The sequence below is a fragment of the Lissotriton helveticus genome, chromosome 9 (genome assembly GCF_964261635.1).
Source record: "Lissotriton helveticus chromosome 9, aLisHel1.1, whole genome shotgun sequence".
NCBI classification, from domain to species: Eukaryota; Metazoa; Chordata; class Amphibia; order Caudata; family Salamandridae; genus Lissotriton; species Lissotriton helveticus.
In genome coordinates this window covers 718,184,803-718,211,862 of record NC_136070.1, presented here as the reverse complement: position 1 = coordinate 718,211,862, position 27,060 = coordinate 718,184,803, and the positions used below count along the sequence as shown (strand labels likewise).

The 27,060-nt window shown below is 43.0% G+C and overlaps 1 long non-coding RNA gene and 1 pseudogene across 2 annotated transcripts in view; one reads left to right on the top strand and one right to left on the bottom strand.

Annotated features, from left to right (window-relative positions):
- LOC144782944 (uncharacterized) overlaps nucleotides 1-27,060 on the top strand; it is a 501,527-nt gene that overhangs the window by 277,659 nt on the left and 196,808 nt on the right. The gene's annotated exons all lie outside the window — the stretch shown is intronic.
- Nucleotides 25,404-26,673, bottom strand: LOC144782943 (pantothenate kinase 3 pseudogene; annotated as a pseudogene).

Below are 27,060 nucleotides of genomic sequence, written 5' to 3'. Positions count from 1 at the left end.
ATCTACTTTATTTTCGAGATAGAGATGCAAAAAATAGTATCTTTATAATTATCGATGTTTTTAGTAATAGTTTGTTTTAGGAAAGGGACACGTGTATTTTTAGAAGAGTGATCGGGGTAATTTTACAAGGGTGGCTAACAATTTCACGATTCTTCAGGCCAATTCCAAATGTCTTTAAATAGTCTGTAATTTTACGGGACTGTTATAGAGCTACTCGATGAGTATCTATGAGTTGTAACAGTCTTATAGTGTCCATATCATGGACACTAAAGATGGACTGTACAAATCTTCACACATTCTCTTGTAGACAGGGGATGTTTCTACCCACTATAGCTCTGTTCTTAGACAGAGATATCAAATGTGCATATAGTATTGTTTTGATATGAGGAACTGTTCTATGTAGTTTTTTCTACTTTATTCAAATTGGTGCCAAGGTATACTGTCATTCAGTCCATCTAGGTGTGTTTTAAGCAGATTTACCCATCTTTGCTCCTTTTTGAACAATACCCTTTCTGCATTTGAGGTTTTGTCATAGAGCATTTCTATCACTGTCCATCTTAGTTCTTCCGCTTTGTGACCATATTCAATAAAATGGGATCACAGCTTTGTTGTGTTTTTCTTTAACTTAATGTTACTTTTATGTTCCCCAATCCTTGTTTTTATTTTCCTGCAGGTCATGCCAATATACTTCTTTTCACAAGGCCACCATATCATGTAAATTGCATGTGTAGAGTTATAGTTGGTGTGCTGTCTCTGTATCCAGTGCAGTGAGGCCGTAAGTTGTAAGGATTTTGTCATCGTTGTTAATTTGCACACCACACAGGTGCCACATGGATAATGGCCAATGACTGGGGCCATCTCAATGTTTCTTACTTGTGTTGTTTTTCGGCGTTTTACAGGTCGTGTGTGCACAAGTATATCTTTCAGATTTGGCGTTCTTTTGTCAGCGAATCTTGGTTTGGGCCAATTGAATTTACCTGTTGATAGGATTTGCCAGTTTTTATTGACTATTTTTTGCACCGCATATGTCGCTGGGCAGTACGTTGTGACACATGTCATAAGGTCAGGGATTGGTTCTTTCACATTTGTTTGTAAGAGACATTCTCTTGGTTGGTATTTGGCTCTTTTCCGACATTTTGTTATTGTCGTCGGTGTGTAGTCCCTGTTTATCAAATTTTTTACTTAATTCTTGTGCCTGTATCTTGTTGTCATTTGCCTTGCTGCAATACTTTTTGAGCCTCAGGAATTGGCTGTACGGTAGATTATCCCGCAGTGGTTTGGGATGGAAACTGTTGTAGGACAGGAGACTGTTTTTAGCTGTCGGTTTATGCTATGTCTTTGTTTCAATCTGTCCCTTTTCAATGAAAATTGTCAGGTCCAAGAAATCTATGTTGGTATTATCAGCTGTAAAGGTGAATTTCAACCATTTGTCTCTCTCATTGAGCCATTCAATAAATAAGTTTAGGTCCTTTTCAATTTTCAAAATCATTAGAATGTCATCTATATATCGTTTCCAATAGAGTATACTGGATACGAATAGATTTGTGTCATTGAGTACAAAACGAGTTTCGAATTCACTGACATATAGACCTGCTATTGATGGAGTAAAAGCACTCCCCATGGAAGTGCCATGGCTTTGCAAAAACAAGGTCCCATCATATTCCAAAAAGTTTTCGCTGAAACCAATGCCTGGATTTCTAAAAAAGAAGCTGATTATTTATCAACAAGAGAACCTAAGACACCGTTCTTTTATTCTCTTCCGAAAATACATAAAAACAGATCCCCACCTCCGGGACGCCTGATAGTCTCGGGAATTGGTTCAGTGTTAGAACCTTTGTCCAAATTCGCAGACCAGTTTTTAAAACCACTGGTACTAAAGACATCTACATATTTAAAGGATACTCGTGATCTTCTGAACCAATTGTCTGGAATGTGCTTTGATCCAAAGACCATGCTACTTGTAGGTCTAGACGTTGAGTCACTTTACACCAGTCTCCCCCAAGAAGAAACTCTACAAATGCTAGAAAACATACTATTTATGGAAGATTGGAGTCATCGAACTCCTCTGCATTTTGTCCTAGAATGTTGCCGACTAGCCCTGACGAAAAACTTTTTCGAATATGATGGGACCTTGTTTTTGCAAAGCCATGGCACTTCCATGGGGAGTGCTTTTGCTCCATCAGTAGCAGGTCTATATGTCAGTTAATTCGAAACTCGTTTTGTACTCACTGACACAAATCCATTCGTATCCAGTATACTCTATTGGAAACGATATATAGATGACATTCTAATGATTTTGAAAATTGAAAAGGACCTAAACTTATTTATTGAATGGCTCAATGAGAGAGACAAATGGTTGAAATTCACCTTTACAGCTGATAATACCAACATAGATTTCTTGGACCTGACAATTTTCATTGAAAAGGGACAGATTGAAACAAAGACATAGCATAAACCGACAGCTAAAAACAGTCTCCTGTCCTACAACAGTTTCCATCCCAAACCACTGCGGGATAATCTACCGTACAGCCAATTCCTGAGGCTCAAAAGGAATTGCAGCAAGGCAAATGACTACAAGATACAGGAACAAGAATTAAGTCAAAAATTGATAAACAGGGACTACACACCGACGACAATAGCAAAATGTCGGAAAAGAGCCAAATACCAACCAAGAGAATGTCTCTTACAAACAAATGTGAAAGAACCAATCCCTGACCTTATGACATGTGTCACAACATACTGCCCAGCGACATATGCGGTGCAAAAAAGAGTCAATAAAAACTGGCAAATCCTATCAACAGGTAAATTGAATTGGCCCAAACCAAGATTCGCTAACAAAAGAACGTGAAATCTGAAAGACATGCTTGTGCACACACAACCTGTAAAACGCCGAAAAACAACACAAGTAAGAAACATTGAGATGGCCCCAGTCATTGGCCATTATCCATGTGGTATCTGTGGGGTGTGCAAATTAACAACGATGACAAAATCCTTACAACTTACGGGCTCACTGCACTGGATTCAGAGACAGCACACCAACTGTAACTCTACACATGTAATTTACATGATATGGTGCCCTTGTGAAAAGAAGTATATTGGCATGACTTGCAGGAAAATAAAAACAAACATAAAAGTAACATTAAGTTAAAGAAAAACACAACGAAGCTGTGCTCCCATTTTATTGAATATGGTCACAAAGGGGAAGAACTAAGATGGACAGTGATAGAAATGCTCTATGACAAAATCTCAAATGCAGAAAGAATATTGTTCGAAAAGGAGCAAAGATGGGTAAATCGGCTTAAAACACACCTAGACGGACTGAATGACAATATACCTTGGCACCAATTTGCATAAAGTAGAAAAAACTACATAGAACAGTTCCTCATGTCAAAACAATACTATATGCACATTTGATATCTCTGTCTAAGAACAGAGTTATAGTGGGTAGAAACATCCCCTGTCTACAAGAGAATGTGTGAAGATTTGTATAGTCCATCTTTAGTGTCCATGATATGGACACTATAAGAACACTCATAGATACTCATCGAGTAGCTCTATAACAGTCCCGTTAAATTACGGACTATTTAAAGACATTTGGAATTGACCTGAAGAATCGTGAAATTGTTAGCCACCCTTGTAAAATTACCCCGATCACTCTTCTAAAAATACATGTGTCCCTTTCCTAAAACAAACTATTACTAAAAACATCAATAATTATAAAGATACTATTTTTTGCATCTCTATCTCGAAAATAAAGTAGATAAATCTTTACGAACAAAACGACTAAAAAAGCGATTGCAGTCCCCTTTCTATTCCGAATACAGTATAAGGAAGCAGGAAACGAGACCTCCGCGTCCAGGGGCAGAGCCAGCACTAGACGCGGATTAGTATCCACATGCGGGTGAGAATGGCGGCAACACCAAACTAACAGCGGTCTTGGCCACGAGTCGGGTAATGTAAACGCCCGTATATTTCTTCTTTTTTCAGCCTGGGACCAATGCGTCCGTTCCTCCTGTAGAAACACGGCAGTAACCTTATCAAGGTAATTATTCATATGATCGGTGTTACCATGTATGTGACTAAAAAAGAGTGAATAAACGTAAACAGGGCAGCTAGAAACAACCCGCAAGCCTCCTTTTTATATCGTGCGGACACAATAATGTACATACCGACATTGAAATAGTACTGTAGTCACCACTTTTTAAGCATTCTACGGGGTGTAATGAGTGAGTCTATCACAGCAGACACAGCAGTGAACAAAAACTGAGTTACCATAATTAACATTTAACGGTACACAGGGGTACTGGGACATCTAGAATTCCCCAGATCATAGAATTAGCTAGAATCTACCCACAATGTTGTAATTAATACTGTCTCCTAATATAGCGATAACACAATGGTCTCCATAGGGACTGCCCTTTTGAATTATTTTTTGTGTGCATAAATGATGCACCCATCTCTTCGTTTTGTGTCTCAAATTGAGATTTACTGAGAGTGCTGAATGTGTACCCCCATACTTGTATGTGTGTTTCTTTTATTACAGGTATACCTCACGTATCTAGAAACAGTGTTTTAAAAAAACCACGTAATACAACACAAATTGTGTGAGTAAAGCATTTTATTTTGTATTGTTTGTCCTGATGAATGCCCCTTAGACCCGGCTGGGCGAGACGGGGCAGAAACATGTTGACTCTCTTTAAAGTGATATAATGAGATCTAGTAACCCGATCTGCAATTATACCCTTTGGTTTTAATAACAACTTCATCCTATGGCAATTAAAGTTTCAACAAGGTGAAGGTTTGCTCTTATGAATACAATCTTTCCTTGGGGGTGTCTACATATCTCTGGACACTACTACGCTGCACCAGAGGTTGCCTCAGGCTTGAGGCTGGTATACAGCACGAATTTGGAACACCCAATGATAAATGCCATAAAGCATATGTGGGGCGGAGAAACGATATAAACCGGACAATTAACATAGCATTTATGAGGGTGATCTAACTAACCTACTGAAACGTAGTTACAAGTGTCCATTCTCTCACTTGATTATCTGGAATATTGAATTGGGGAACTGAATGGACAAGAATTCCTTCTCCTTACCTGGTGATTATTATTATATTGAGAATTGATACACAAGGCGAATTATAGATTGCTAATGTTTTGGTTTAGACCATGGACTGTGAAGAAGCTTGAACCATATCGAGAGACTCTGCTAGATCTCCTGAGATTCCCCAAAGCGTCAAAAATCAACCGGTTCATTGCCATGCCAAAAATCTTAGGGAAGCTGGGCGCTTTTTGGACAAACCCGGGAAGTATGAGCAGAATCTCAAGAGCAAGAATGATTTTTTTTTTTGTTAAAAGTTTTTATTGTTGCATCATAAAACATGGGCATAAGACAGATCGTCTACTGGCGTGGCGTCAACATTCAGCCACGGTCAGTCATGTACGCAACATTTCTGTATATAAACTGGTGCCAACAGGCTCCTCCTCCAGTAAACAGTACTGATCAATCCCATATGATTTCAGGCAGGAATACAGTGAACATGTTTCTCAGGGGGGTACGAAGAATAACAGTGGGTGTGTGAATTCCCGCCTCTAGGGTAAAGGGTCGAGGTCCGTAATGTTCGCTCAGCGGCGATACCGGGTAACAGGGGGGACAGAACTGTGGGGGGAAAGCATAAAGGCGTTAGCAGGAGCAGTGTGAGATCGAACAGGCTTCAGGGGTCGGAGGGCAGGGGATCCCCAGTATGTACTCATAGCGAGGTCGGGCAACCGGGAGGTGGGGGCCTCCCATTCATGTGAGTTGCAGGACGGATAATAAGGTAGCGGGGTGGCGATGAGGGAGTGTGGAGCACCGGGGTTCGATACTGGGACGGTGGGCAGCAGTCCAGGATTAAGGACGCTCTAGATTGGGGGGGGGTGTAGGTGGGTCTACCATGTGCACGGACTGGCGGAAGGTATGAAGGAGCATGGCCCATTCCATAGAAATAGGATCTTTCCGTGCACCTCTAGCCTCCTCCTCTCTAAGGGCATCCTCCTCCGCCGCCGCCCACTTGCAAACCGCCCCCGTCCATGCTGCTACGGGGGGACCTTCTGGGGACCGCCAGTGCATGGCAATGCATCTTTTCGCAGTAGCAGCGCTAAGGACACAAATCGTCTGTGCACCCGTGCTCGCTTAGGGACGTGAAATATGTTTAGCGCGCAGTATTCCCAGGTGGCTAGTGTTGTGAGGCCTGTGATATCCGCTAGTGTGTGGTGTACCACTTGCCATAGGGTGTGTAGGTCGGGACAACTCCAGAACATGTGACGAAAATTCGCATCAGGGGAGTGACATCGGGGGCATAGGAATCGTGTCGATGGGTAGAACCTTTGTAGGCGTGCTGGGGTGAGGTATGCCCTGTGCAAAATATAGTATTGAATGTTTTTGAAGCGTGCATTCCTGGAGATGCGTTTTGGGGCCTCAAGCGCTCTGGTCCATTCTGAGTCGTGTAGTGCACGTCCTATGTCCTCTTCCCATGTGGCCCGCAGGGTTGTCAGGGGGGCGTGCGAGAGTTCCCGAATCGACTTATATAGCCAGGTGACCAAGTGGCGCCCCACTCCCATGTGGAGGATAGTGTGTATTACAGGATGCGTATCAGGCTCGCCGGCCTGGAGGTTATAGTAGGGACGGAGTCCCTCAAGCAACTGTCGATATCGGAGGAATTGATCCGGTGGAAGTGCATACTCAGCGACCAGTCGGTCGATTGGTTTCAGCTGACCCCCCTCAAATAGCGACTCCATGTCCGTGATGGCACTTTGCGTCCATGCGGTCAGCATTGGGGCCGTGAAATATGAGTCCCGACTGGGGCAGCCTACCAATGGCAGTAGTGGGGAGTATGGGGGTCTATCTGGGGACATCCGGTGAATCCGCAACATACACCGGCGCACTATTGTAACTTGCAGGGGGTATGTACGCCGGGGCTTGGTGCCCGGGAGGAGAAGTCGGGTGATTTCCGGGGTCGTGACTCTGCCAGTCGAAGTGAATGTCTCCCGGGTGTGGCGGTCCGCAGTCCAATATGATAGCCATTGGAGCTGCGCCGCCAGGAAATAGGATTCGAAGGAGGGAGCTCCAAGCCCACCTTGAGTTGTAGGAAGTTGGAGGGTTTTCAGGGCCACCCTGTGTCGGCCGGCTCCCCAAATAAGAGTGCCCAAGAGGGAGTCAAGGTCCCTGAAAAAGGATCTGGGTGGCACCACCGGCAAGTTAGTGAAATGGTAGAGGAGTCGGGGGAGCATCACCATTTTCGCCAGGGCTATCCGCCCTATGGGGGCCAACGGGAGTTTATTCCAGAAGGCGACCGTCGGGCGCAGGCTAGCGAGGGTTCTACGGTGATTACCCTCAAATATGTCCGCTGGAGAGTGGTACAGGCGGACACCTAGGTACCGGGGGGCTTCCGTGGACCATGAGAGTGTGTGGGTCCCCAGCGCCACGTCCCGGGGAGGTAGGCCCTGATGGAAGGGATAAACCGTGGACTTGTCCCAGTTCACCTGGAGTCCCGAGGCGTCCGCAAATTCAGCGAGCGCCACCCCGATGGGGGCCAGGTCAGTCTCGATGTCCCGGACGTAAATGAGGAGGTCATCCGCGTACATAGAGACGCAATGAGTACCGTCCGCGAGCGGGATGCCCCAACACATCCCCTCCTGGCGTAGTCTAACCGCCAGCGGTTCGACGGCCAGGGCGAATAAAAGAGGTGACAGGGGGCACCCCTATCTCGTGCCCCGTTGAACCTCAAATGCAGACGAGATGTACCTCCCTATCCGCACTCGCGTGGTCAGGTCGGTGTACAAGAGGCGTGTGTACGCCATGAGTGTCGGGCCGACGTTGAGGCGACGCAGAACCGAGAAGAGGAATGGCCAAGTGAGAGTGTCAAATGCTTTTTCCAAATCCATAATGAGGCAGGCGGCTCGGGGGAATCTGTCGCGCACCTGATCCTGGACATGGAAGACTCGGCGGAGATTTTGTGAGGTGTTCCGCCCCGGAACAAAGCCACACTGGTCCGAGTGGACCAATGGACGTATGACCTGGGCATATCTGTCGGCTAGGATCTTCCCTAGTATCTTACAGTCTGCCGACAGAAGAGTGATCGGGCGGTACGAGCCTATGTGGAGTGGGTCCCTGTGAGGTTTGGGAAAGGTAACAATCACGGATTCTCGGAGTGATTGGGGTAGCCGTCCCAGATGGAGGGACGCCTGAAACATCCGAGCCCTCAAGAGCAAGAATGATAGAGGTGTTCTGGGAAACTACCTTAGCAGAGGATGCTTTAGTTTAGGAATCTAGCCTGACCAAAGACTTTTTTACATTTAAATGGTTTTTAACCTTCGAGCCAAGTGTTGATGAAATTGTTCCCTCTTTTGCACGGAAGCTTTTCTTGCAATTCAGTTATAAAACACTTCCTAACAAACTGTTTTGGTAAAAATGGTCGAGCAGTACTACTTTTGATGATCTCTGTCTGACATGCCGAGGAAGTTCGAAATTTATTGTCCATTTACTTTTCTTTTGCCCGTCCTACTGGTTACCTAAGGAAAAATTGATTTTCCCGTTATGTACTCTAGTAGAACGTGGTCATTACTTAGAGGTGTTTAAAGCTCTGTGCACTGATACTAGAAAACCCATTGTGTTTGGCCTTTCTAAATTTTGGCATCCGCTTTGGATTAAGCGAAGGAAACTATGTTTTTGAAGCTTTCTGTTGCCCAAAAGGAATGGCTTGTCCCGATCCTTTCTGTAATTGTTTAAGATCTTGTATCTATTGGCTTTGTAACCCAGCACACTAAGCACTTTAATTCTGACCAATTAGACCTGTTATTGGCTGCTATTGCATATTGCACTTTTTTCCTATGGAGTTTTTTTTAAATTGTGTAAATTGTGTAATTATTTTAATAATTTTTTATATTGTCTATCTTATCATTGCTGTACATTCTGGTCTCTGTTGTGGTGTATTCTTTTCAGGGTCCCTGTGATCGTAATAAAGTTACTGACTGACTGACTGATACTTATATATAGACAGGCATTCGGACCACATAAAATTGGTATCTCAATATATGCTGAAGACATTAGGGAGTCTAGGAAGAATCTCACCCCTGTTATAGAAGAGGTATCATCATTGTATGGCAGCAAATCGGGTTTGCATATAAATTGATTGAAGTGATTGAAGCTCGCATTGATCAGATATACGACAAACACCTATTTGCATATTCTGCTAAAATGACAATTAAAACCTATGAGATGCCTTACTGTTCAGTATCTCTGGGACAAGACTGTCATACACAGAACAAAATGTGGGCTGTGTATGACCTCTGTCACTCAGCTAGTAGAGAGATGGATTAAACTGCCGCTGACCATAGTGGGTAAAAGCACATTAATAAAAAAATGACTTCTATATAGTTTTCACAATATACCAGTTCCACGAACGCATGTCTTATTGGACCAGTTACGATTATTGAAGCTGCATCTGGCATGGGCAAGTCGTCAACCTACAATAGCTTGGCATAAATTGATGTTGCTTTACTGTAAGGGAGGCTTTGAAGCCCCCTAGTTTCAGGATCTACTATTGAGTAGCTTAGGCCCAATTTGTGCCTTGTTCATACCACAACACGAGACAGCCCCCATTCCGAACTCTAGAGGCAGGCCTGGCGTCTTCTCCTTCGAGTACATTCATAATGAAAGCACCCAGCGTCCCACCAGCGAGATTCACAAGCTAGACTGTATCACCTGGGCTTCGACCAGTCCAGCGATATTAACAAACAGTGTGACACTATATTCGCTGCGCCTCCCACTGGCCAACAACCTCAGATTGCCAATGATTGGAAAATGGGGTAGTTGCACAGCTACGCCCAATAGCATTCCATAACATGTGCAAACTTTTTGTTAATGTGCATATTAAAACTTCTGCGGAATATGTGGTAGGAAACAACACTACATCTATGGACACTGACATACCAGAGATTACACTGAAGCAGCATACTCCGTAACGCCATCTGAACCCCCTAAACGTGGTTTGCTTTAAACTCAAATGCATCCATAGGGCATACTATGCACCTCTCTGTATGCTGAGCCTTCGGATGTCTGAAAGTGTGAACTGCTGGAGATGCAGCGCCTTCAACACTGATTTGGTACACTTGTCATGGGCCCTCCATGAAACTTTCAGACTTTCAGAACAATGACTATAACACATTTGATTATAACTCACCTGTTGGCCGTTTTGGAATATAAGAAGGACGTCCCTAAACACTACAATAAATGTATGATTGCCTAACTTCTGGGCAGACGCATAGTGATTTTGCACTCGAACAGCAACACTGTCCCGAGCTATAAAGGCTAGCTTAAATATTTAAGCACCTGCAGTCAGCCTGCGGAAACATATGCAATGCTATTCGATGGTCAATTTTATCTTTTATGAAATAGACTATTAATGTGATTTTCACCAAACCAAATTATCTCAACCAGCCAGCAGAGAGAAGGAGCGACTACCACTCCTGACTTTGCGGACTCTTGGAATATATAACAGTCCCAGATTTGAGGAACACGGAGCTCTGGCCGGTACATACTGTCTAGATCAACTTCTAATGTAAAGGATCTTTTTAATTGATCGCTCTGAACCTGATCAGTAAGGCTTGAAGTTGATCATTTTGTTTCCTGGCAGCCAGTGAAGTTGTTTCAGATATGGGACAATGGCCTGCCTTCTCGAATGATTAAGAATCAGACGAGCAGTAGCATTTTGGACCATCTGTAATTTGATGATAAGACCAGTGGGGATGCCTACATGTAGAGAGTTGGCAAAATCCAATCTAGAGGTCACCAGAGCATGCCCAATCGTTTTCTTTTTAAATTGAGTGGCAGGAACTTTAAGGTCTTTTTTAAGGTTTTGTGAAAGACGAAGCACAACGCTGCAATGGCCTAGCTATGAAAGTTTGAAAGAAAGCTTCTGATCCAATTATATTGCCATGTTTGGAATCTGGGGATCTGGGGTACCCCTAAATTTTTATGCCACCAACTCTGTAATTCGAATAGAGAGGATTTGCGAAAAAGAGTAGCTCCAACTTATCAGAGTTAAGCCTTAGACAGCTCAACTGCCTTTATCTATACACTGTGGATAGATACCTTGGATCTTTTCTTCTACAGTAGTGTCAATTTAGTGGATGGAAAGCAGTAGTTGAGGGTCATCAGCACATGAGAAACTATATAAGCCCCAAGGTTCAACCACCTTGGCCAGTTTCGCCATGTATATATTGAACAACGGGTCTAAGGGACAAAACTTGCGGGACACTGTATCTCAATTCCCTATAGTTGAAGTGTAAGTGGGGAAATGTACAGCTGGAGCACAATAAGACAAAAAATATTTTACCCATTTCCTTGCCAGGCCATCCACTCAGGCTGCCTCTTAAAGCTCCAGCAAAATAGGGTGGGACACGGTGTTGAATGCCGCGGAAAGAACTAAAAGGATTACGTGGTCTAAGTTAGTTTGTATGTACTTTGAGATCTCCAAAAAGGCAACCTCAGTAATTAACCCTGAACAGAAGCCAGAGACTGTCACATAAAGTATCTGGCAATACTCGATAAAACGGGGCATTCACAAGTTTATTCACCACTTTCTCCAGCATTTTGTAAGGGGCGGTAAGAAGGAAATTGGCCTATATTTGAGAAGTTATTAGGCTTCTTCAATAAAATCAGGACTTGTTCTTACTTCCAACTAACGGGAACAGTAGCTAACTCCAATGAATGATTGAACAAGGCATTAATAGCTAGATTTATGGTTGAGGCAACTAATTTGAAGATCCATGGAGGACAAGGGCCAATGAGGTAACCTGAACTACAGTTAAGAATAGCCAATTCTGAGTCAGCCAAATAAATATATTCTAAAGCATTAGGTTGTTTGCCTCCCCGCTACTAGGACTTTGACAATCAAGGTCTGGGTGTGTAGGTCCATTCGGGTTGTCATAATTCTTGTACATGTCCTCCACCTTCTCATAAAAGTACTTTACCTTTTGTTAAAATGAAGCAAGGGATAACAAAGTACAAGCACTCTTAAAGATTTCCATTGATGTATTGTCTGCTTTGTGTATTTGCCTTGAGAAATTCTCAGACTGCGCTTTCGGAAAGCGTTTTCTGAAACCTTTCAGGTCTCTTTATAAATCATTTTTCTTCAGTGTCATTATATTTCCTCCATTTTCTTTCCAACTGTTTGCAGTAGTTTTAGATTAATCGTTACACTTTATTAGGTAAGAGTAGATGTATTTTTCTCCATCTTTCTAGCAGAGTATATCTACTTACTGTCTCCATTATGCGTAGAAAATTGACTTGTATCTCCGAAATCTGCCTGCACGAGGAAACCCCTTTAGACAACGTGGCTTTTAATACCCCTTTAAGTAATTTTGTCCACTGGACATGCCGAAGAGCTATTTTAATACCCTTTTTTCATATAGTTGTTTTAACGTTCTTAGATCTTGCATAAAAAAGCGTTGAGCTAATGTGAACAACCCACGCTCTTGTTGTGGCATTCTGGGTGTAGATTCTGAGCCATTAAAAACGTGATGTCCGCTTTATACGTGCTGACGTCAGTCAGGTCTTGAGTGTTTAGATGCCAGTGCTCCCATGACAACTCTTGATACAGCAGATAAAACATGTTCATTAGGGAGCAGTTGTAAGAAGAAAGGACAGGGTGTACTTGTAAACTTCAAAGACCGCAACAATGGCAACAGAAACCTGTTTCTGGGCCAACTGTAGTAATTGCAAAACATAACAAAATGTAAAGTGTCCTGCGGCGACCTACTGTTGCAAGAGCATGGCAGCCATTTACCAGGGTGCACCCATCCCCAGGAGTGGCCATTAACCCCTTCAGTGCTAATGACAAGGGTAACTCGTCATGGAGTTTCCATTGATTTCAATGGAAATTGCATGCGGAGCCATAAAACACCTTAGCATCCAAGTGGTTAAGTGATGAATTTGATTAAAACGAAACCTGGCCAAAGGGAATTGATCACAGCTTTAAGTAACATGCACCAAATATTGTTCCATGCCCTGAGCAGGCTTTAACAACATATGTCTCCTCACGAATGGTTTCGCCATTTCTGAACCTTCACAACGTGAACAGCGTGACAAACCCCGCTCAAAAAATAAGACCTTAATTCCCTAAATTCTCGCCCAGTTCTTGCTCTTCTTTGGAATAAACAAAGTGAAGCCTCTCAAGTGGCATGCACCTTGGCTTGATATTAGCTGACAGTAAAGGACATTCACAGAGATGGCAGTTAAAATCCCCCACTAGCAGAGTCATACTTCGACCCAACCACAAACCCGATTCTCCCTGTACATTCTGGACTGTTCTCAAGCTGTGGCGCCCCGGGACTCCATCTGGGCATGGGCATCCGCAGAAATGTTTCCGGGGGGGGGGCATATTTTGTACTTCATCACCATCCCCCTTGCACCCTTCTCCCCTCCCTCTTGCACCCTTCTCCCCCTACCCCTTGTATCCTACTCCACCTCCGCCTTGCACCCTTTTCTACCTTGCACCCTTCTCCCCTCTGCCTTGCACCCTTATCCCCTCTTCCTTGCACCCTTCCCCTCTACCTTGCACCCTTCTCCCCTCTGCCTTTCACCCTTCTCCCCTCTGCCTTGCACCCTTCTCCTCTCTGCCTTGCACCCTTCTCCTCTCTGCCTTGCACCCTTCTCCCCCTCTGCCTTGCACGCTTCTCCCCTCCACCTTGCACCCTTCTCTCCCTCCGCCTTGCACCGTTCTCCCCCTCCGCCTTGCACCCTTCTCCCATTCTACCGTGCACCCTTCTCCGCCTTGCACCCTTCTCCCCCTCTGCCTTGCACCCTTCTCCCCCTCTTCCTTGCACCCTTCTCTACCTCTGCCTTGCACCCTTCTCCCCCTCCGCCTTGCACCCTTCTCCACCTTGAACCCATATCCCCCTTTGCCTTGCACCCTTCTCTGCCCTGCACCCTTCTCCCCCTCCCCCTCCCCCTTGCCCCTTCTCCCCTCTGCCTTGCACCCATATCGCCCTCCCCCTTGCACCCTTCTCCCCCTCCCCCTCGTACCCTTCTCCACCTCTTCCTTGCACCCTTTTCTACCTTGCACCCTTCTCCCCTCTGCCTTGCACCCTTCTCCTCTCTGCCTTGCACCCTTCTCCTCTCTGCCTTGCACCCTTCTCACCCTTCCTCTTGCACCCTTCTCCCCCTCTGCCTTGCACCCTTCTCCTCTCTGCCTTGCACCCTTCTCCTCTCTGCCTTGCACCCTTCTCTGCCTTGCACCCTTCTCCCCTCTGCCTTGCACCCTTCTCCCCTCTGCCTTGCACCCTTCTCACCCTCCCCCTTGCACCCTTCTCCCCCTCCACCTTGCACCCTTCTCTACCTTGCACCCTCCTCCTCTCTACCTTGCACCCTTCCCCTCTCCCCCTCTCCCCCTTGCACCCTTCTCTAACTTGCACCCTTCTCCTCTCCCCTTGCACCCATCTCCCCCTTCCCATTGCACCCTTCACCCCCTCCTTCTCTGCCTTGCACCCTTCACCTCTCTGCCTTGCACCCTTCTCCTCTCGGCCTGGCACCATTCTCCCCTCTGCGTTGCACCCTTCTCCCCTCCGCCTTGCACCCTTCTCTACCTTGCACCCTTCTCCTCTCTGCCTTGCACCCTTCTCCCCTCTGCCTTGCATGCTTCTCCTCTCTGCCTTGCACCCTTCTCCCCTCTGCCTTGCACCCTTCTTCCCTCCGCTTTGCACCCTTCTCCCTTTTGACTTGCACCCTTCTCCCCTCTGCCTTGAACCCTTCTCCCCTCTGCCTTGCACCCTTCTCCTCTCTACCTTGCACACTTCTCCTCTCTGCCTTGCACCCTTCTCCCCTCTGCGATGCACCCTTCTCCCCTCCGCCTTTCACCCTTCTCTACCTTGCACCCTTCTCCCCTCAACCTTGCATCCTTCTCCTCTCTGCTTTGCACCCTTCTCCCCCTGCCTTGCACCCTTCTCCCCTCTGCCTTGCACCCTTCTCCCCTCTGCCTTGAACCCTTCCTCTCAGCCTTGCACCCTTCTCCCCTCTGCCTGCACCCTTCTCCCCTCCGCCTTGCACCCTTCTCCTCTCTGCCTTGCACCTTTCTCCTCTCTACCTTGCACCCTTCTTCTCTCTGCCTTACATCCTTCTCCCCTCTGCGTTGCACCCTTCTCCCCTCCTCCTTGCACTCTTCTCTACCTTGCACCCTTCTCCCCTCCGCCTTGCACCCTTCTCCTCTCTGCCTTGCACCCTTCTCCTCTCTACCTTGCACCCTTCTCCTCTCTGCCTTGCACCCTTCTCCCCTCTGCGTTGCACCCTTCTCCCCTCCGCCTAGCACCCTTCTCTGCTTTGCACCCTTCTCCCCTCCGCCTTGCACCCTTCTCCCCTCCGCCTTGCACCCTTCTCCTCTCTGCCTTGCACCCTTCTCCTCTCTGCCTTGCACCCTTCTCCCTCCCCTCTGCCTTGCACCCTTCTCATTGACAAACTACAGGGGCTATCCAACAACCCTGAACCAGGGACAACTGATTATAGCACCTAACAGACGGTTCAGGTGAACAATTATAACATAATCAAAATACACAGGGGAAAGAAGAAGCCTACATATACACTTGAATGAATTTACAAAAACAGTAAGAATTTATTATACATATATTTCACTTTTTTCTATTTTTTTTTTTAAAGGATTCAGGGAACAAAAACTCTCAAGAGAAATGTTGGCAGAACAAAAAACACAATTTACATATCAAACAAGGGGCTAACAAACAAATATTGTGTCTACAAAGGAACAACAGAAACAAGATAATGTGTCCTTCTTAATTTATGGCCACAAAAAGGCGTCGACGGCGTTTCGACTGCTGGGTTACTATGCGGTCATCATCAGGACAAAAGATGACTTGAGAGTGAAATTGCTGTATACAATAAAAATATTAATATATATCAATTACATATTAAGGAGTAGGCTTCTTCAAAGGAAAAGACTAGAGGGAGAGAACCACCAAGTGAAAGATAGAGTTTAAGAAAACAGGGGAGCTACCACCACACCAGTCGTGATTCCGGCAACCCAGAGATTTAAAATAGTGATAAAAATCACCTTAATATACGGTCCGCCAATTATTAATGAAATGGCACTTGAACAGATGTCCAGGTTCTATAAATGAAATATAAGTACTCTTAATAAAAATGTCCACATGCTGTGGCAAAGGTCAATTCTTAAAGAATATTCGCAACAACTTACTTAAAAGATTCAGTTAGCAAAGCAAAATTTGCTGGTAGGCGTCTCAATGTTGCCTCGAGGTATCCTCAAAACGATGGATTCAGCAGGTGGCGTATTATATTATGCTCACCAATGTGTCCAATTAAATTAACTGAAAGGCGAAAGGGAGGAGAATGAATTACCTAATCCTGTGCCGCATTTGACATCATTCTTAACACAAAGTTGAAAAACATTGTCATATGGACATTAAATCGACGTGCCCAAAGAAGATAAAAATATTCAAAGCTTCCTCGTGATCAATCGTGAAGATGACACGTGGGTCCCATCCTTCAAATAAACAAATTAGCATCAATGATATAAGCCAAAAACTGAAAAATCAAGTGTATACAAATTAAACATAAAACACACATCCATCAGTTTTAGTCCTCGTATATCAAATATTTAACACCTTGGCTGCTAGGGAGATTTTCCTGCTGTGCTGCAGGTGGATTATTTCCGTTGTTCATGACAAGGTCAGCTCGTCATTAGCACAGCTCCAGTGTACTGCATGACGAGCTGAGCTCGTCATGAGCATGGAAGGGGTTAAACGGTAGGCATACTCAGATTCAGTGGTAGGGGCTAAAGTTAGTATAGCATACCCGTCATTGGGAAGACACATTCACCCCAAAAACAGGTTCAGAATACCACAGTTCTGCCTACTCCGCATACACTTAAATGGTTAAACGTGTTGTTTGGGTATAAGGTGCTTACCTCGAATTTAAATGCGGCGGTCACACGCGGCGGTGGTTGTACCGGCACGGCACTCACCAGCGGGTAGCGACTTCACATCAGAAATAGACAACAACCACGTGCATCAAACATGCGCAGCGGGCAAAGTAATATGGATGACTCGTCATACATAGCCGCCATATTGGAGTGGGGTGGAAAGTCCATTTAACATGATATATTGCCAATATAAAGGTCAATACCAAAAAAAGGGGGGACGTGAATGATCGTGTATAATATCCCATAAATGAATAAAATAGTATGTTTTGTAACACGGGCAAAAAAATGTGAAGACAATTCGTGTATACCCGGAGCGCCCACAATGCTATAAAGGATGAAATATAGTCAAGGGGCGTCTACACAACGGGAATTGCCGATAAAGCAGGGTAAAAAATAATTATCAAAAAAGTGATTATATCAGCCGTCCTACAAGCTAACATCGATGTGGATTCGTGAATGTGCACAAGGGCGCCATCTTAAAAGGGGAACATTGCTTACTCATAATATAGAGTAAGCCATATTCGAAAGTCCCCCAAAGTGGCAGGTAGGGTATATCGCAGCCGAACACCATCCAGTGGATGTTTGAAGAAATACAAATATCCCTACAACCAAAAACCAAGTGCTGCTACTAATGAAATAGTGTAACATGTAATCAGGAAAGAGGGAGCAAGAATAAATAATTACACCCACATACAGTGTACATCAGTGTGCCTTGACTTGAGGTAGTCAAAATTCCTGAACGAGGTGGGAGCATCTCTAATATTTTAAACAGAACCGAGTGTCGATGGATGCTCCGCTGTAACAGTATCAATCAAGGTCTTAACTCTATGGAAGAGTGCCACTCTATAATAACTACTTGATAACTGCCCCCCCCCCTTTTTTCAGCATTGTTTAGCATATTCTCTATGAAAATATCAGGTAATAAATTAATCTGTAATGCATCATTTGATGACATCCTAATGACTTAGAGGATATTTCTGCTTATAATAACGATATCTATATGTATATGACATATAGGACATGCTTGTATATATTGATGTTTCCACTGTTTCCACCACAGTCATTATGAGTTGTATTCAGTACCTGTAACTAGACTTGTTTAAAGGAAAACACCGTGGGTCTTTTTTTATTTTTGGTGAAGGGGCCACATTTTTTGCTTGTAGCACAGAATTTCTGTCGAGTGTAATAGAGGCACAATGATGTACACTGTGGGTGTAATTATTTATTCTTGCTCCCTCTTTCCTGATTACATATTACACTATTTCATTAGTAGCAGCACTTGGTTTTTTGTTGTAGGGATATTTGTATTTCTTCAAACATCCACTGGATGGTGTTCGGCTGGAATATACCCTAGCTGCCACTTTGAGGCACTTTCAAATATGGCATACTCTATATTATGAGTAAGCAATGTTCCCCTTTTAAGATGGCGCCCTTGTGCACATGCACGATTCCACATCAATGTTAGCTTGTAGGATGGCTGATATATAATCACTTTTTTGATAATTATTTTTTACCCTCCTTTATCGGCAATTCCCGTTGTGTAGACGCCCCTTGACTATATTTTATCCTTTATAGCATTGTGGGCGCTCCTGGTATACACGAATTGTCTTCACATTTTTTTGCCCGTGTTACAAAACACACTATTTTATTCATTTATGGGATATTATACATGGTGTAGAGTCAAAATATCGAGTTTTTTATTTCGACTAGACATAATATCGAGTAAAAAATATAGAATGGACATAATATCGACTAGACATAATATAGACTACCAAAATATCGACTAGAACATTTTAATATCGAATAGAATGGACATAATATCGAATCAAAAATATAGAATGGACATAATATTGACTAGACATAATATAGACAACAAAAATATCGAATTTTGGGTAAGTTAATATTAATTTTTATTTTTTGTGTAATATAATTCTGTAGCGGGTTGTGGGTTTATAGGGGAATAGGGTGGGAAGTAATTTAATTATAATTAATTAAATATGTTAATTAATTAATTGGTATTTATTTTGAATTATTTGTTAATTAATTATTAATTGGTAATTAATTAATTAATTGTTAATTGATAATACATTTTAATTCATTGTTTAATTCACAATTATGTGAATATTATCTTATTTTCTTTAGCGGGTTGTGGGGTTATAGGGGAATAGGGTGGGAAGTATTTTTATTATAATTAATTAAATATGTTAATTAATTAATAGATTGGTATTTATTTTGAATAAATTGTCAATTAATTTTATTTGGTAATTAATTAATTGGTAATTGATAATTACATTTTATTATTTGATTAATTGATAATTATGTGAATAATAATATTTTATTTTTAGTAGCGGGTTGTGGGTTTATAGGGGAATAGGGTGGGAAGTAATTTAATATAATTAATTAAACATGATAAATAATTAATTGGTATTTATTTTCAATAATTCGTTAATTAATTTTTAATTGGTAAATACTTAATTATTAAGTGGTAATTAAAATGTATTAATTGTTTAAGTTATAATTATGTGATTTATATTAATTTATTTTCACTAGAGTGGGGATATTAAAATTTACCCCTATGCTATCCAACGCTTTCCCTACTGTTGCACTCTCTGGAGTGGGAATAGTAATTTTTACCCCTACGCTATCCAACGCTTTCCCTACTGTTGCACTCACTGGAGTGGGAATAGTAATTTTTACACTTACGCTATCCAACGCTTTCCCTACTGTTGTATTCGCACGAGTGGGAATAGTAATTTTTACCCCTACGCTATCCAATGCTTTCCCTACTGTTGCACTCTCCGGAGTGGGAATAGTAATTTTTACCCCTACGCTATCCAACGCTTTCCCTACTGTTGCACTCGCTGGAGTGGGAATAGTAATTTTTACCCCTACGCTATCCAACGCTTTCCCTACTGTTGCACTCGCTGGAGTTGGAATAGTAATTTTTACCCCTACGCTATCCAACGCTTTCCTTACTGTTGCACTCTTTGGAGTGGGAATAGTAATTTTTACCCCTACGCTATCCAACGCTTTCCCTACTGTTGCATTAGCTGGAGTGGGAATAGTAATTTTTACCCCTACGCTATCCAACACTTTCCCTACTGTTGCACTTGCTGGAGTTGTTATAGTAATTTTTACCCCTATGGGATCCAATGCTTTCACTACTGTTGCACTCGCTGGAGTGGGAATAGTAATTTTTACCACTACGCTATCCAACGCTTTCCCTACTGTTGCACTCTTTGGAGAGGGAATAGTAATGTTTACCCCTGCGCTATCCAACGCTTTCCCTACTGTTGCACTCGCTGGAGTGGGAATAGTAATTTTTACCCCTACGCTATCCAACGCTTTCCCTACTGTTGCACTCACTGGAGTGGGAATAGTAATTTTTACCCCTACACTATCCAACACTTTCCCTACTGTTGCACTTGCTGGAGTTGGAATAGTAATATTTACCCCTACGGGATCCAATGCTTTCACTGCTGTTGCACTCGCTGGAGTGGGAATAGTAATTTTTACCACTACACTATCCAACGCTTTCCCTACTGTGTCACTCTTTGGAGTGTGAATAGTAATTTTTACCCCTACGCTATCCAACGCTTTCCCTACTGTTGCTCTCGCTGGAGTGGGAATAGTCATTTTTACCCCTACGCTATCCAACGCTTTCCCTACTGTTGCACTCACTGGAGTGGGAATAGTAATTTTTACCCCTACGCTATCCAACGCTTTCCCTACTGTTGCACTCTCTGGAGTGGTAATAGTAATTTTTACCCCTGCGCTATCCAATGTTTTCCCTACTGTTGCACTCTCTGGAGTTGGAATAGTAATTTTTATCCGTACGCTATCCAGCGCATACCCTACTCTTACACTCACTGGAGTTGGAATAGTAATTTAAACCCCTACGCTATCCAACGCTTTCTCTACTGTTGCACTTGCCGGAGTGGGAATAGTAATTTTTACCCCTACGCTATCCAACGCTTTCCCTACTGTTGCATTCGCTGGAGTGGGAATAGTAATTTTTACCCCTACGCTATCCAACTCTTTCCCTACTGTTGCACTCACTGGAGTGGGAATAGTCATTTTAACCCTTTCGCTATCCTACGGTAAAAATATTGTATATTTTTTGTAAATAATATGTATATATATATATATATGTATTTAAAATATATATATATATTTTATTTAAATTAATTATTTCTCAATTTTACGTTTATTTAAGTATTTTAAATATGTTTAAATTAATTTAATTTATTATTATATTACTTTTAATGTACTTTTAAGACATTTAAAAAAATAGATATTTTGACAGTCTATATTTTTTACACTCGATATTTTGGAGTCGATATCTTTTTTACTTACCTGTTTGTAGATGGGAAGTTGATATTTTTGCAGTCGATATTTTTACTTCTATATTTTGTCCTCTCGATATTTTGTCTGTCGATGTTGTGTCAGTGATCCATTATATACGATCATTCACGTCCCCCCTTTTTTTGGTATTGATCTTTATATTGGCAATACATCATGTTAAATGGACTTTCCACCCCACTTCAATATGGCGGCTATGTATGACGAGTCATCCATATTACTTTGCCCGCTGCGCACGTTTGACGCACGTGGTTGTTGTCTATTTCCGATGTGAAGTCGCTACCCGCTGGTGAGTGCCGTGCCGGTACAACCACCACCGCATGTGACCGCCGCATTTGAATTCGAGGTAAGCACCTTATACCCAAACAACACATTTAACCATTTAAATGTATGCGGAGAAGGCAGAACTGTGGTATTCTGAACCTGTTTTTGGGGTGAATGTGTCTTCCCAATGACGGGTGTGCTATACTAACTTTAGCCCGTACCACTGAATCTGTGTATGCCTACCGTTTAAATATTTGATATACGAGGACTAAAACTGATGGATGTGCGTTTTATGTTTAATTCGTATACACTTGATTTTTCAGTTTTTGGCTTATATCATTGAGGCTAATTTGTTTATTTGACGGACCGGACACACGTGTCATCTTCACGATTGACACGTTTTTTTAGAGGAAGCTTTGAATATTTTTATCTTCTTTGGGCACATCGATTTAATGTCCATATGACAATGTTTTTCGACATTGTGTTAAGAATGATGTCAAATGCGGCACAGGATTAGGTAATTCATTCTCCTCCCTTTCGCCTTTCAGCCAATTTAATTGGACACATTGGTGAGCATAATATAATACGCCACCTGCTGAATCCATCGTTTTGAGGATTCCTGGAGGCAACATTGAGACGCCTACCAGCAAATTTTGCTTCGCTAACTGAATCTTTTAAGTAAGTTGTTGCGAATAGTCTTTTAGAATTGACCTTTGCCACAGCATGTGGACATTTTTATTAAGTGTACTTATATTTCATTTATAGAACCTGGACATCTGTTCAAGTGCCATTTCATTCATGATTGGTTGGTTGACCGTATATTAAGGTGATTTTTATCACTATTTTAAATCTCTGGGTTGCCGGAATCACGACTGGTGTGGTGGTAGCTACTCTGTTTTCTTAAACTCTATCTTTCACTTGGTGGTTCTCTCCCTCTAGTCTTTTCCTTTGAAGAAGCCTACTCCTTAATATGTAATTGATATATATTTATATTTTTATTGTATACAGCAATTTCACGCTCAAGTCATCTTTTGTCCTGATGATGACCGCATAGCAACCCAGCGGTCGAAACGCCGACAACGCCTTTTTGTGGCCATAATTTAAGAAGGACACATCTTGTTTCTTTGTAGACACAATGTTTGTTTGTTAGCCACTTGTTTGGCATGTAAATTGTGTTTTTGTTCTGCCAACATTTCTCTTGAGTGTTTTTGTTCCCTGAATCCTTTTTTAAAAAAAAGAAAAGTGAAATATATGTATAATAAATTCTTACTGTTTTTGTAAATTCATTCAAGTGTATATGTAGGCTTCTTCTTTCCCCTGTGTATTTTGCACCCTTCTCAGCCACCCCCTTGCACCCTTCCCACCCAATGGAGGGGGCTGCCACCCGGAACAATGGCACCATTTCAAAGGTATGATGGACTAGGGCCGACCCTGACTGGGCCCACACCGGACGCACTGGCGATCCGGGGGGGGGAGGCGGGGGGCAAGTGCCCTTCCTTGCTCCCCCCTGCAGACGCCCATGCATCTGGGTGTCCTTTATCCTTATAAAAATTTACCAAAAGTAAAGTGGGGGCACCCGCGGGAGATTCTACGGCCAAGAAGATAATCATGCCCCCTTTTGCCTTGCCAGTGGTTGCCAGGGCAAGAAATATGTGTTGTAGCTCTTCGGAAAGAGCCTGTTGTTCACCTCCCATGTTTCCAAAAAAACGAATGATCTGTAAAGATGTTACAAACTTCAACAAGGTAGAATTTAGCAGAAAGCCCTGAGATGTTCCAAGACACAATCCTCAGGCCCTTGGATTCTGAGCTGGGGAAGCCAGGTCTAAGGTGCCTAGGTCAGGAGATATACAAGGGGCCTCAGTAACCTCCAAGCCTAAGTTAAGTTTAGAATGGGGGGAGTAATAGGAGCGAGTCAGTCACACGATTCAAGGCTACTCAAAGGGGTAAAATGATTTGACAAACATGGCTCCCAGGGCTGCACTGTCCTCAGTTGAGCGCTGCCACGACCACCCTGAGTCTGTCAATCTAGATACACATATGGGCAACTAACCCTCTATGGTTTATGCCTGGGGCAAACTTCGCATCGGAGGAGTGAGATAGAATTTCCAAAATTCTGGCTTCTAAGGAAATTAACCTAGCGAGTATAAGTTCTAAATTGGCTGACAATGCCTTTGTGACTATGTTAATTGGTCGGACGGTAGGGGATCAGCCCGAGGCATCCACAAAGTGCAAAGATTCCCAGGATCCAAACTTTGGTCCATGCTACTCGAGTTGTGGGATCGGCATGTGGAGCGGAGAGGAATTGGGTCCAATAGAGGGGACGTCAAGCCCTCACCAGTTAACGGGCTAGTAGCTGTAACAGGGTACCCAGGCACACCCCACGAATTGAAATGTCCTCCCTCCTAGGATTCACCCCAGGTGGAGAATGGCTTGAGGTAGAATACAGGGGGCTTCCCTTAGTTATTGATAGCCTTCCTGCCACAACTTCAATTTCTTTAGAGACTACTGAGACAGCCCTAGTCAAAAATACCTCCATAGTGGCAACTCGCTCGGCAGTTAACAGCAGAGATGCTTTAGCAGCAGTGATTTTTCTTTTTTCCATGGTTAGTATTCAAAGGGCACCTATTCAGACCAGGTAACAACCATGGAGTGCAACAAGCCTGCAATGATACAAGCCAACTCCTCGCCTGCGTCCTGAGATTAATCAAAATGAATACAAACCACCCACTTCAAAGCTAGAAAGACTAGCCATCAACTTAAACAAATGCTACCTCGCGACCCTCAAGATTTGGGCCAGTCCCACAGAGTCCACCATAGGGGGCTCCCTCTATTCCGAGGATACTTGTCCAAGGCACCACTAGTCTATGACTTTTTTTTTTTCTTTTTTTTTTTAGAACTCACAGTTACAGAGTGGTGCCAAAATGAGGCATCTTCCAGTAAATAAATAGAGGAAATAGATCTTTACTTGGGTACATGCGATGCCCAATGCAAGTTGTAGAAGGCAGATTTCAAAACCTTTTCACAAGACAAAGCATGAGAATAAGTAAACCGTTTTGGAATAGTTCAGCAAAAGCACAGTTAAACTCCAAAGAGCGACATTACAAAAATGTTCCACCATGAAATAACAATCAACACATCAGTAGAGCATTGCAACGAAAGCTATGTGGTTTTGGGCTGTTTCTCCAAGCTCAACATCCAGTTAATGCTTAAGGTACTCCAAGATGAAGATACTGTCCAGCGTCTTACTTTGGCTTCACATGTGTCTTCTTTCATGCAGCATCTCAAATATTTTAATGCATTTGCAATATTATGAACATTATATTGTACAACTTTCATTAAATATATACCCCGATACTTTAATCTGAAGGGCACAGACGGTGTTAAAAATACTGTTGTGCAACACTGCATATGGAACTCAACTAATGATCTCCATAAACTAATTAATAGCTAGGAAAAGTAGAGATGAGCACCGATGAGCGAATACAATGAATTCCTTTGCTGAGGAAACCTCAACAGCTTCAAGTTAAATCCTGTATAGGTTGTACTGACGTACTAATTGTATTAAGGATGAAAGTAGTACAACTAACACATATTCACCATTCCACTCATTAAAACACATCTTTGAACACTAGTGCTATTTAAATGCTGTGCAATTTTCCTTTACAGTCCACCTTGAAAAGAAAATATACTAGATGCGCTCCAAACAAGCCTGAAGTATATCATTTGACTATTCAGAATAAACATAAAACAAGAGGGGATATTTAGCGCTGATGTTTTCCCAAAAATGTTTTATGACTAAACAGGAATAATACCTTGCCCCTTAATACTATTTTTTAATTAAGTAACATTTCCTCCAGAAGCGTTAAAGCATTGAAAGAAGCAAGGGTATTCTGCAGATGACATATTTTAGGAGAAAGTGTAGGGTATACATTTTCTCTAGTCGGCGGTCTCATTAGGAGAATAGTAGACCTCCCAGTTTTCAAGCACGGCAATTTTCATGAGTTTAACCACAATTTTCACAAGAGAAGAATTTACAGCATTTAATAGCTGGTGATCCTCTTTGGTTCCCTTTAACATACACATGGATATTTCTATCAGGGATATGCAATTATTCTGCCAAGAACATCTGGTGCTCTAGGAGAAGTTTGGCAACCCGAGCAGAGCACCCACAGCTCCAAAGTAGCCCTCATGTTCGAGGAACAATGCCTTCAGCTCACCGTTTGACCAATAATCCAGTGCATACGCCAATAGCTTCATTGACAATGTATTGATTCGCAAAAAGTTGCCCACAAAAACGACACAACTGATTTTTTCATTGACAGCGCACATCCGGGCTATGGATCCAATATTATTAGTAATAGTCACTAAGGTGGCACGAGCTAGGTCTTCTTTGCTGACAGATTCTCGTTTGTCTTTGTAAATCATGTTCCCAAAACTTTATGCCACCGCCCACCCTGGCAATCCAAATCACTCATAGTCTCCTCCGTAGATATCTTGGACGAGCTTGTCAGCGTGGGTACTTTCTCCAGCAGATGCCATTTCAAGAGCCTCCTCAAAACTTTCACATCCAGTAAGCAAACTAACCAACCCTAGAAAGGTTCCTTCACCGAGGCTTGTTCCACTAACTCTTTTATAGTGGTCTTTGGAATAAACGGCTAAAACACTGACCCCAGATCCAATGTTCACAACTAACAATGGATATGGATCATCTAGGTTGAAAGGCATCTTCTGGCATTTGTCAGGGTCGGATGCATTTTCAAAGTAGTAGCACTCAGCCTGTCCATTAAAACTAACAGAGTCTATATACAGCAAGCCCTTCACAAGGCAGTCCAGCTCATATAGTTTATGTAACTGCAGGTTCCCAATAGTAAGAAATTCTTCTTCGAATTTATATGCACCACCCCCTGTGGCACAAAGAACTGTGTGCAAAGTAGAAAAAGTTTTTATCTCTCCCCATATGGATAAAAGTAGGCAGGTCCTGGGTTGGGAATCGAATGAAGTGCAAATTTCCAGTTCGCCCAAACAGGGTTAAATCCTTCAGTTCAAGGTGCACATCCCGTATTCCAGTGGAACCATAGGCAACATTCGAGGTCAAGTATTTGCGTGAACTTTTCAAGCTTTCAACTTCTTCCTGTTCCTCTGCTGCTGTAATGTCGATAGGTTCAAAGTAGGTTAGTTTTACCAAGGTCCCTCCAATGTCCATGCCAAACCATGGAAAGGATGTTTTTTTGGCATCCTTGATCTTCATATTTCTTTTCGAAGAAGCAGCTCTTCAATTGTTGATGTTGTGGGTAAAGCAGACGGAGGATAGACTGCAGGCTCAGTGATTAATTGGCAAGTCGTGTTTACGGCCCCTCCCTAAGTCTATGACTTAGAGTCTCCACGCCATCGGTTCACCTTTCCCAATGCACCAAGTCCTGCTGGGCCGGCCAGGAAAGCAGAGGG